The sequence below is a fragment of the Rhamphochromis longiceps genome, linkage group LG15 (assembly GCF_057381845.1).
Source record: "Rhamphochromis longiceps isolate RC_006_pf linkage group LG15, R_longiceps_female_GT1.1, whole genome shotgun sequence".
Classification (NCBI taxonomy): domain Eukaryota; kingdom Metazoa; phylum Chordata; class Actinopteri; order Cichliformes; family Cichlidae; genus Rhamphochromis; species Rhamphochromis longiceps.
In genome coordinates, this window is record NC_140571.1 from 28835152 (window position 1) to 28848366 (window position 13215).

Consider the following 13215-nt stretch of genomic DNA (forward strand, 5'->3'; position numbering starts at 1 on the left):
CAATGACATAATTACCCAGCTACATTTCCGAAAGAATGCAAAAGCATTGACATATATTTTTCCTTCCTACAATAGCCCGATGGGCAGGGCAGAGATAGATTTTGGTAGCCCGACTGGAAAAATCGCTAGCCCCGGGACGTCGGGGTAGCGATATTGCGAGCCCTGTATCTGATTGAGGAATCACTCATCTTTGGAAAAGAGAGTTTATTACAGAGAAATGTCTCTTTCCAAAATAAAAGCTATACTATCCGCTTCTTCTGGGCTATATTCTCAGCAGCATATTAAGCAGCTGTCTAAATGACTCGGCTAAAGTTAGTAGCATGCTTGCTTGTTTTTTTTCTGCTTCCACTTGTCTTTGCACTAGGATGATGCCGGCGTAAATGTGCAGTCATATTCGTTGTGTTCCCACTAGTGCTTTCAGGTTAATCTCGTTGAAATGACCTTAACGCCACAACACGGCAAATCTCCGTTAACGAGCTACCGCCGATCGCCCCGTGCATGGGGCTAGACGGCCAACACGTTAACGAGCTAACTGCGCTAACACACTAGTTCCCACCCATGTAATTGAGCATTGCATGGCACATCCAACATACTGTTTTACTTTAGTCCATGACTCGCTTACCTTCAGGGTCATACGTCACATGAAAACCAAAATAATTCCAAACGCCAGACATCGTCTTATTAATCGTTACCTTACTATGCAAACATGACAAGTGAAATCTCCCGCAGCAAGCTTAAACATGTGAGAGGTTGATCGCGCAGAGAATCGCTGAGCTTATGTGAGTGAGTGTGTAAAAGCATTTCAGTTCTGCTGAGCCAAACAAGACAGGTCAGGGTGAAGAAGTGACAGCCAAAGAAAAGCTTACCACAAAACGGAGAAGTTATGACAAATCAGACTATAAGGCAAAAAGAAAGTGCAGCTTTATGGTTTCATGGACAAAATAATTTTTGTGGCTGCAATATGACGAGCTAAATAACCAGGGCTGCACATAAGTGGTCCGCAGGTGCGCATTTGCTGTCAAAATAAAAAACACGCACAAGGGTTAGGGTTAAATTTAAAAACTGTACTTTTGAGTTAAAATATATATTTATAATTTTAATAAATGACAAATTAAAAATGCATGAACATTTTTTTGTATCGAAAAAATATCGAACCGTGACACCAAAGTATCGAACCGAACCGAACCGTGAATTTTGTGTATCGTTGCACCCCTAATATATATATATATATATATATATATATATATATATATATAATGTTCTTCCTCTACACCCCCCCCAATTTTTGCTCATGTCGAGGAGCGTGTCAGGCTACATTTCACTGTGTGTTATACTTGTATAACTATGCATGTGACAAATAAAGAACCTTGAACCTTGAGATAGATAGATAGATAGATAGATAGATAGATAGATAGATAGATAGATAGATAGATAGATAGATAGATTATATTATTTATTTTTATTTATTTTTTTTATTTTACAATTTTTAAGAATGTTATGAGAATAAAGTTGTATAATGTATGTTCCTAGCTTTATTTATATGCTATGTTTGTTTTAGATATCAAATAAAGATTTTCAGTTGTTACATGTGAATGTGTTTTCTTCGACTGAAATATATGAAGGGTAAAATATATTTTTGAAAGATTTTTAATTAATTTTCAATTGTATTTTGAAATATATTTTGAAATATATTTCAAAATATACAAAAAATGGCCAAAAAATATATGTGCTATAATATATTTTGAAATATATGTATGTATGTATTTTAGCGCATATATTTTTTGGCCATTTTTGTATATTTCAAAATATATTTCAAAATATATTTTTTTACCGTATGGGCTTGCATGTGAGGAGCAGGATTTTAAAATCTGGATATAAAAGGGAGAGAATGAAGGGAAGCCAGTATCACTGTAAAATCTAATTAGTTCACAGAACTCAAAAAAACTATGCAAACTCGTTGCCTCAAAAAAATTGAGTAAAGTTTACTTGAGATGACTAAGTTAAGGCAACTTATTCACGTTGAGTACAGAGTAAAAACCTATTTAGTTTCCAAAACTCAAAAAAAAATAAAAAAATATGCAAACTCGTTGCCTCAAAAAAAACTAAGTAAAGCTTACTTAAGATGACTGTTAGGACAACTTATTCGTTGCAAGTCTGCAGTATTAAGAATAACTTGGTATTTCTGACTGTACAATACTAATTGTTTACCTATTGACAAACATTTCAAGTTCAACTAAATGAAAAAAACAATTTGTGGTAACCTGAATATGATTTAAAATAATTAACAATACCTTTTGTAATGATGTTAAAATCAGCCCAACTTTTATTTTCAAATGCAAAAAAGTATAACAGCCAACATGCTTGACACTGTCCTCTTGAACAACAAACAATTATATCACTGTTATAATCTTACAATGAAACAAAGTCACAGATTTCATTATTGTGAAACTAAGTTTAGACCTACCACAACTTTGTTTTGTACTTACATTACTTATATAATCAAAATAAAATATTTATTGTTCTGTCACAAGTGCAGTCTCTAATTTAAACAACACATTTGTTTTTCATTCCAACACAGGAGCTTGAATGTTGTAATATTTTAAGGATGGCTTCTTTTCAGTCCAGGGCCCTGTTTCAGGAAGCCGGTTTGGAAAACTCAGAGTGAAAAACGACACTCACGGTTGAGTAACCCCGAACTGTCCAACTCGGAATATTCCGTTTCAGAAAGGCTGATAACAATTAGTTCAGTCAACGCGGAGTTGCTTTAACCCCAAGTGAAGCGTGCGGACGAGGATACATAAAGCCCTGATAAGCGGAGCACAGATTAAGCGAGTCACCATGGAGACGGAGGGAAAGAAGGCGCGGTCAATGTATTTCACAGCGCTTGAGGCCGAAATTCTGATGGCAGCATATGCCGATAACATGCAAATTCCGCGAAAAAAAGGAACACAGCCACAGCTGCAAAAGCATGCATGGCAAAACATAGCCGACAGAGTCAATGCGTGAGTGTTAATTTAAACATTGATCGAGGGATTTCCACCCATTTAACACGTTATTTTATCATATGTTATTTTATTTGTTATTTTATACATTTTATTTTGTGATGTGATGTGAGCGCAGGTGCAACCCAACAGGCCCCAAACGTGCCTGGCAGCAAGTAAAAATGAAATATAAAAATATAGTCCAAACAGGTGAGGTGTAATTGTATTATGAGCCATAGTGCTTGGTCTGTTTGTCCCATGTAAATCAATTGCAGTTAGAGGCTACATTAATTTTCTTTCTGTAAGCACTTATTGAAATTATCTGAGCACATTACAAGTACATATTTGCTTACTCTGTATGCTCAAATGTGGCCCGTTATAGCCAACAGAAAAAAAGCAGAGGCCCGAAAAACAGGTGGGGGTCCTCCACCACCACCACTCACAGAGGCTGAGCAGTTGGCCCTCAGCCAAAACAGTGGGCGCCCTGTGGCCGAAGGCATCTCTGCGGGGACATCCTCTGAGGCAATAACCCCGCAAGACACAAGTGCCTACATAAGGGGTAAATTCAAAATAATACATGATGTGCATACATCCTTTCTTCACAGTCACCTTTGCAGTGCGACACATTCATTTGATAAACTCTTTACCATAATGAATTATTTTGTAGTGAAGTTATTTTCCGACTGATTTTGCCTTCCCTCAGCCTTGGTTGTCTTTGAGAGCATAATGACAATGAAGTGTAAGGTGCTTGGTATGTTTGTTAATTGCCATTTGGTCCCTTGTAAGTTATAAGTGACCTGTATAAACCTCATATTCTATCAGTTGATGGTGATGGTGTACTGCATCTGGTGCAGCCTCCTGTTGAGCCAGACCAACATGCAGTTATGAGTAATACTCCACAGATTATATGAGTTTACAGTAGAACAGCAATGTTGTTTATTTCTTTACTACAGGAAAATAATGAAGAAACATTGACAGCTGTTACAGAGGAGGAAGCAACAGAGACACTTTATGAGGTTTACATCTTTTAATACTTTGTGTACAGGAAATACAGGCGACCAATAAAGCCAGTTGAACAAAAAATCTGTTTATTCTTCTTTCAACATGTTGAGGTGATGGGTCAAAAGAAATGATTGTGACATATGGTGTCTCTGACTGCGCTTCCATCTTGTATGTCCGTGGGAGGGTCAGGATGTTCATGGTTTGGATCACTGCTGATGTTTGGTTCAGAAGGACAGTGTTCTCCTCTAATTGTGGCAATGTTGTGAAGAATCACACATGCCACAATAATGTCACATGCCCTTTCTGGGGTGACCCTGAGTCTTTGCAGGCACTGGAACCGGGCCTTAAGCATTCCGATAGTCATTTCAATTCTGGCTCTTGTCCTGCAATTAGCCAGATTATATCGCTGCTGTGGGCCCGGTTCAGGGTCAGGGTAAGGGGTAAGCAAATAGGGTAAACATGGATACCCCCTATCACCAAGCAAGTAGCCAGTGAACTCTCCTAAGACAGAAGGGTACACTTCAGTTCAAATGTCCCTGAAGCAATTGGTCTTTATATATTTTAAAGTATTCTCAACTCACCATGTCCAAATTTTGTGCTCAGTGTACATTCACGGAATATTTGTGAGTCATGGACAGAGCCTGGCCACTTGGCTTCCACATTTGTGATAATGTTGGCAGCATCACATATGATCTTCACAGTGCAGAGAACACAAATTAGCATCCATTACTATAATGAAATAATTTGTTAGTTTGACATGCTACAGGGAACTATGTACCTGTACATTAATGCTGTGGAAAGACTTCCTGTTCACATAGTCTCCTTCATTTACTGAAGGAGCAATGATTGGAATGTGAGTGCCATCTGTATAGCCAATCACGCCTGGGAACCCTGAAAATAAATGTGCAATTTAAGTAGTAGTCCAAGTATCACCACATCATAAATTAAGTTTTGTTCATCCTGATACCTGCAATTTTGTGGCATCCCTCTTTGATAAATCTTGTGGGTCTGTGACCGGGGAACACCACAGACGAGTACAGGAGACGTTTCAGTGCAACTGTAACATTCCTGACTGCCCGACAGACGGTAGCCTTGGAAACGTGCTCAGCGTCACCAATATTATACAGAAAGCTCCCGTTTGCAAGAAACCGAAGTGCAATACAAATAATATGCAATGAACTGAGAGCATGTCCGCGATGTGTCACATGCGTAATATATGGCCTGAGGATGTTATCCAAATAAATTATAGATTGTGCTGAGAAACGGTAACGTTCGCACAGAAAATCATCAGGAAATGATAAAATGTCCAAACGCGCTCTGATCACTCTCTCCCGGCGGAGAGCTCTGCGGAGAATTTGGGCTTCACGATCTACTGGCTCTTCAAGGAAGTGGCATGCCATGTCCGACACTTCCTACTGTCAGGTTTCCGACAAAGGGGCGGAGACAGTCAGGGTTAGTTGTAGTAAACCTGCTAGGGGGCAGGTTAGCTTCACGGAGTGTGTCGTCATAGTGACTCACTCAGGCTGCAGCTGAACTCGCTTTGTGAAACCGAAAACCCAGAGTTTTCGTTAACTCAGGGTATACTTACTCAGTTTTTCCACTAAACCGGCTTCCTGAAACAGGGCCCAGGCATTACTGCCTGAATGACTACCATGGACTTAGATGATCCAAATGTAAGTGCAGAAGAAAGTCTTTAACTTCCCTTAAGTACAGTGGCAGTGGATGTGGGTTGGAGATACAATGAACTTGAACCTGCAGGCAACCATCTTCACTGACCATACCATCAGTGACGGAGGACTCATCTCTCCTGGTGTCCTGCAAGCAAACAATCATATTTTTTGGAAAACAAACTTAATTGCTTTCTTAAAACATTTTTTTTCTGCATTTGGTATAGAACAGACTCCACAAAACACATGTTGCTGTTAGAAAACTTGCAGACTTCACTATATACAGTGTAGCCCCTCAAAACTAAGTTTGGGGGATGTGATCTTTCAAGAAATGCTGACCAAACTGTTGTTGTTTGTTTACTTACACAGCATGTCTTGTAGAATTAACTGGAGTCAACAGCAACAGCATAGTGCAGTCATATCTCAAGTCTAATAACAGAAGACAGGAAAAGATCAGTAAAGAAACAACTTCCCCAAACCAAAGCACAAATAAACAATAAGTAAAACAGGCTGATCTAAAGTATGATTAAAGTTCAGCCTGATTAATATAAATGTTACTGACAGTTGCTAATCACAATCACAGAGAGAGAGAGAGACCAGTGGCACAAACTGATGACCCCATCAACCCTCGACTTGGGTGTCTTAAAGGGACACCACACCATTGTGACTGTTACAAGGTCCATATATCAAACGATCACTATGGCATTACTGAGAGTTGAAAAACTGTCTAAAGTCTTTCACCTTTAATAAAATGATCAGCGTTCTGCTCTACCAGGTGTAACAATTGAGTTTAACATCCAGGCATCCATAAAAATGGAATTTATGATATTTAACGGAGTTAGAAGTTAGCAGGAAGTTAGCTCGCTAGCTTCTATCTAAATACAATATAGCATGTCCTGACTGCGGGGTTTTGGAAACAAATTCAAACGTACAGCTCTGTCATCACTTCCAGCATAAATGAAGACAGGAAACTAAACAGCAGTGACGTTTGTAGAGTTACTGAAGTTGGGCTAGCTGGTATATAATGATGTGCTACGTGACCGCTAGCGACACAGCTATGTTAGCATAATATAAACAAGCTAACTTTTTTTCCACTCGATAAAAGTTAACGTGAGTGTTCTCGATGGTCAGGAACAAATGTAATCGCATGGCAGGATGCTGTAAAAGGACCAAACTTCAGCCAGGAGAACAACTGACATAATCCATCCATAATACGAGGTTAGTCATTCATATACTGCTGCATGGGCTGGGCTGTAGTTACATCCTAAGGTTTTAAAAACTGAGCTTAAATAAATGATTAGTGGTAATAAAAGCCGAGGGAGGTCAACAGTGATCACTGACTGTTTTAGGAGCTTTTTGAGATTAAATAGAAGAAAATACATAACATTAAACATGTTAACAACACAAAAGCCATATTAAACACAGACTACTTTAGGCCTGGAAGTAGGATTCGTCACGTCATCACTTAACAATCGGATTGCCGCGTTTGAGTTTTGGACAATTGCATTCTGGGATATTTAGCTGTACCAAGTCGCTGCAAGTCCACACAAGTCACCACCGATACATGTTCGATAAAACAGGAGGAGCTTTTCGTTTTCTCAGCTTCATGTGTACTTTGAATTGGAACAGTGCTTGGTCTCCGACATATCACATGTCCACGAGACCACAAGTACGCATACACAGGCTCCAACTGCGGCTGACAAATGTGATCCTCCCTTTCCCCAGATTACCCTTTTTGGGTCACAAAATAAACTTTTAAGATATTTTCAGGTGAGAATGTAGCTGTGTAATGCTCAAATACCTACTTAATTTATCAAAATATCACATATTTGCAAAAGTGCTTGGACGTTTTCGGAGAGCTCTGTTATCCACCAACACCATAGCTGACCGGGAGGTCAAGGCTCGATAGAGCTGGCGAGCACAGCTAACTGCTGGCATATCGTTTTCAACCCCCTGCGGTCTTTTGATACTCAGGTTAAACATGATATATATAGTTAGTTAGTTCTCTTATCCTCTTATCTCACGTTTTATTTCAAACAATCAACAGAAAATTTCACAGACATATTTTTATATAAGGTTTTTAAGGCTGTGGTGTTAATTTTTAAGTAACATGAGCCCAGCGGCAGCAGCAATGCTAACTAGCTAGCAAGATTATAAACATGGTGCTACACTAAGAGAAGCCACAAAATAAGTTTGAATAAGAGTAAACATTTACTCACCAAGTCAGTGTATCAGGTAAAGATCCACAGCAGTGACAACAATAATATCTTGAGCTGAAGCTTCTCCAGGTTTGCTCAACATATTCCAGAAAAAAATGCTGGCACCATGAACATACGGACTGATCCATGATAGGGAGGAGGACGGTTTTCAAACCACATCGTTTCATCCTTCCGCATTGAGAAGCAAAACTTCCAGCTTACTTAGTTTTTCTAAGTTAAGACAACTCAAATAAATTGAGTTGATCAGTGTTTTTGCATAAAAAGTACTGGTAACTTACTTAAATTGTTACCAGTACTGGTAACTTACTTAAATTGAGTTCTAATAACAAATTGATAAAAATTGAGTTCAGCATACTTAATATTTTTAATTAAACACAATATTAGATTTTACAGTATAAAACAGAAATATGCTCTCTCTTTCTAGTCCCTGTCAGTACTCTCGTTGCAGCATTTTGGATTAACTGAAGACTTTTCAGGGGTTTTTCAGGACGACGAAGATGATGACGATGAGGATGATAATGACGTTCTTTCTGAGAGGTCCTGTGCTTGGTGTTGCAGTGATTACATTATTAAAGGCACTGTCTTCATAAGCAGCACAGGCCTGAGGTAAAATCACCCTTCCTCAGATGCTGCTGACCGGTTAGCCAACAGTCAGCCAGAGCAGATGGAGCCATCTAGTGTTCATGTGAAGAACTCCTGCTGATAAGGAGCTCCTGCATGGCCGTTCATATACACCTAATTGTAGCTGCCCACTTGGAATTACCACTCGTGACGCAGAGAGCTTCGACTGATGCAACTTTATTCTCTCCTCTTTAAACCACCGACAATATGGCACCGTGAAAACGATAAAGATGCACAAACAAATACCATTAAACATTCAAGTAGAAAGTGTAGAAATGTTCACATTTTACTATAGAAAATTATTTTGATTAACCCAAATAGTTACATTGACATAAATCAATAGTTTTTAAACTATTTATGTTACAGCATTTAATAAAATTAATTAACAACAACCTTTCTGTCTCTTAAATACATAAACAATCATTTGCAATCATTAACCAACCTCTTTCTGCTTCCAAGGGTGCTAATCATGCTGAACCAGCTAGCAACCTCCTCCATGCGCATCTCTTAGCCAGTCTTTCCACACCGCAAACAAATGACATGCATACACAATAAAAAACGAATTCAACCACATTGAGTAAACTTTCAAAGTTATAGCATGTGACAGAAAAATAAAATACATAGTTTTGCATGAGTATTTTCAAAAAACAAATGCTTTTACTCACTCTGAAGCAACGTGTTTGCGTCGCCTCACCGCGAACAAAACAGGAAGTCTGACGCAATAAAAGAGGAAGTGCTGAGGTACTCTTCAAAATAAAGCACAAAGTAAAGTGGCTTTGCCGGCATTTACACTAATAATTAACAGATAAACAACCGAATGACAGAAAAGTCACTGTTTTTTCACGTCTGTGTTGGAAATGTCAGTTTTTTTATGTGTCCACAGTAAAAACATTAAAAATGAAAAGATTAAAAAACAGATTTAAAAAAGAAACTTTCAATTTTCTGACTGCAGGACAGTTGGAGCAATGAGCTGCTCTACACCAGTGTATACAAAAACTGCATTTGTTCCTTGTACTAGTTAAACTAGCGTACTGCGACAGACTATCACTTAGCCGTCCCACTTCAAATTAAATTCAACTAAAGTAGTTCTAGTAAAAGTACTTTACTAGAGACTTTAACATAGAGACTTTAACATAGTGCTCACAATGATACTGACTTCTTCCTCTGAAAACAACATAAGAGTATTTCAACATACATCTGAGTACTTACAGTTTTTTCTGATTGCTTAAGCACATTTTTTGTAACTATTGGCTAATTTTGCATAACTCTACACACAAATAAAAAAACCTGTCACCCAATTATCAAAACATTTTAGTTCTCTTGCAAAAGCAAACACAGCTAGATTAACCCTTCACACCTTTGTAAAAATGGTGTTTTCGTATCAAACAGTACACACAAGCCATCATCTACTAAGCACACAATGCGCCAACTGCACACTGATGGTATGAATACAAAACACATCTGGCTTTTGCTTTCTCTGTGTACAGATGTCAATTTGAGGTCACACCTTTGTCATAGTGTCATGTAAACATACAAGGATCCAAACTTCAAGTATTGGTGTTTATTCACACTCATCAAAACCAAGACAAAGTCAGAACACAAAATAGGAATTCCACAAATAAAAGGGAAAAAAAAGACAATCGGCCTACATCATGTCGTCTTTCTGGGTCCGGCCACAAAATTTCGTCCACATCGCATGCGATATCCTCCAGTCCAAGGCACCGGGGAAAATATCTCCTTGAATGCCGTATCCAGGCCTGACATGATGCCTGGTCAATATCTCCACATGCCTCCTCCATTGCCTGTAAAAGGGCTACCTGTTGATGAGGATGATGGTCATACACTTTCCAGCGCCAGGCAGAGAAGAACTCCTCGATGGGATTCAAGAATGGAGAGTATGGAGGGAGGTTGAGTGCCATGAAGGATGGATGGTCTGTAAACCAGTTGCGGACCAAAGCAGCCCTATGGAAACTAACATTGTATATGACATCATATGATGACATATCGGGTCTGCTCTGGTCTCTGAACAGTGAGCATGTCATGCAAGGTGTCCAGGAATGCAATAATGTGTACAGTGTTGTATGGGCCTATGGTTGCATGATGGTGAACAACACCATTTTGGCTTATAGCTGCACACATGGTTATGTTACCACCACGTTGTCCTGTGACATTGATGATGGCACGGTGTCCAATAATGTTCCTGCCACGTCTCCTGGTTTTACTGAGGTTAAAACCGGCCTCATCTACAAAAAGTAGCTCATGTCCCATTGCATCTGCTTCTAGTTCCATCACTCTCTGGACAAGACAAAACAAATGCAACACATCAGGCCCATGCACAGCACTACAGTATGCACTTCCAAATTCAGAACCAATGACACTAGCTTACCTGCACATAGTCATATCGCAGTTGCTTTACACGTTCTGTGTTTCTCTCGAAAGGAACTCTGTAAATTTGCTTCATTCTTATTCTGTGGCGCGCAAGTACACGACTTAGTGTAGAAATGCTTGCACTGTGTATATTTTGAAAGATGGTGTCATCATCCATTATGCTGTATTTCACGCAGTCTTATTGCATTACAGTTTTTTCTGATTGCTTAAGCACATTTTTTGTAACTATTGGCTAATTTTGCAAAACTCTTCACACAAATAAGAAAACCTGTCACCCAATAATCAAAACATTGTAGTTCTCTTGCAAAAGTGAACACAGCTAGATTAACTCTTCACACCTTCGTAAAAATGGTGTTTCCGTATCAAACAGTACACACAAGCCATCATCTACTAAGCACACAATGCGCCAACTGCACACTGATGGTATGAATACAAAACACATCTGGCTTTTGCTTTCTCTGTGCACAAGGTAGGCTATGTCAGTTTGAGCTCATACTTCTGTCATAGATCCATAAGCATAGAGGGATCCAAACTTCAAGTACTGGTGTTTATTCAAACACATCAAAACAAACACAAGTGTTTATTTCCAAGTATAGGATTATTTGCAATCGCCATAATGACTATATGGGTTACTTGGTCTGCAGTGAACATGCTTCCTCTGCCCCCAGCATCTGGTCATCTAGCAATTCTGTAAAGTAACAATTTCAGTATTTTTACATCAATGGTATTGGTGTGTTTCTCATTGGCATATGGCAGTGCTACAAATCTTTGTGCGAAGTGACTGTACTAACCGATTCTCATTTCAAGATGTCCTTATGGTACTTGCTACAGTGTAGCGGCTCGAGTTAGGCTGGACCCGTTGGCCAGCTACCCTCAGGGTCATTCCACGGTTGATTACATGGTCCACTATTGTAGCTCTGATGTCATCAGCAATTCTATTTCTTACTCTTCCTACCCTTCCTCTCCCCCTCCTCATCTTCCTCTCCCCCCTCCTCGTCTTCCTCTTGTCCTTGTCGTCCTCTTCATCCTACTTCTTCACCTCCACGTCCTCTTCCTCGGCCTCCTCTACTTCTCACTCTTTCTGCTCCCTCCATTGTACTCCGCACACACAGCTTACCTGTATTATAGTGCTTAGGCTGATTGCAAAGTGAACTAATTATCTAAAAAAGTTTTCACATGTGAAAGTGTGCCAGACAGTTGGCAAATTAGTGTTAATGATAGCCATACATGTGTATACTTTTGCTAGGAGTGTGTTGGAAATTTGGTAATTGAGTGTTGTGCAGTGAATTGTGCCTACAGTTTTGCAAAGTGTGTGTTACAAAATTGCAAACTGAGTGCAAAGCAGTTTTTGTGCTTTTAGTTTTGCAAACTCAGTGAGTGGTTTTGCTATAAGTCTGAATAGTTTTAGAGATTGTGCTACAGGAATCACAGTTAGGGTTTAAGCATTCAGAAAAAACTGTAATCTGTGACTGTATATCTCAGAATTACTTGTTTGAACTTGCCTGAATTAACTTAAGCTCATTGTTGTTATTGCTCATTGTTATAGTTCAAAAGGTACTGTACGGGTATCAATTTTTTTCTTATTTTATAGTTTTCACGGTGCTCAACGTCCAGAGAATGAGCCGTGTGTGGTGAGGAAATAAATGGCTGCACCCGTTAGAGACTCTTCTGTCGTTCCTGATGCCAAGGGCTGCTACAAAGGGTAAGAAGAGTAAGAAATAGAATTACTGATGACATCAGAGCTACAATAGTGGACCATGTAATCAACCGTGGAATGACCCTGGGGGTAGCTGGCCAACGGGTCCAGCCTAACTCGAGCCGCTACACTGTAGCAAGTACCATAAGGACATCTTGAAATGAGAATCGGTTAGTACAGTCACTTTGCACAAAGATTTGTAGCACTGCCATATGCCAATGAGAAACACACCAATACCATTGATGTAAAAATACTGAAATTGTTACTTTACAGAATTGCTGGATGACCAGATGCTGGGGCAGAGGAAGCATGTTCACTGCAGACCAAGTAACCCATATAGTCATTATGGCGATTGCAAATAATCCTATACTTGGAAATAAACACTTGTGTTTGTTTTGATGTGTTTGAATAAACACCAGTACTTGAAGTTTGGATCCCTCTATGCTTATGGATCTATGACAGAAGTATGAACTCAAACTGACATAGCCTACCTTGTGCACAGAGAAAGCAAAAGCCAGATGTGTTTTGTATTCATACCATCAGTGTGCAGTTGGCGCATTGTGTGCTTAGTAGATGATGGCTTGTGTGTACTGTTTGATACGGAAACACCATTTTTACGAAGGTGTGAAGAGTTAATCTAG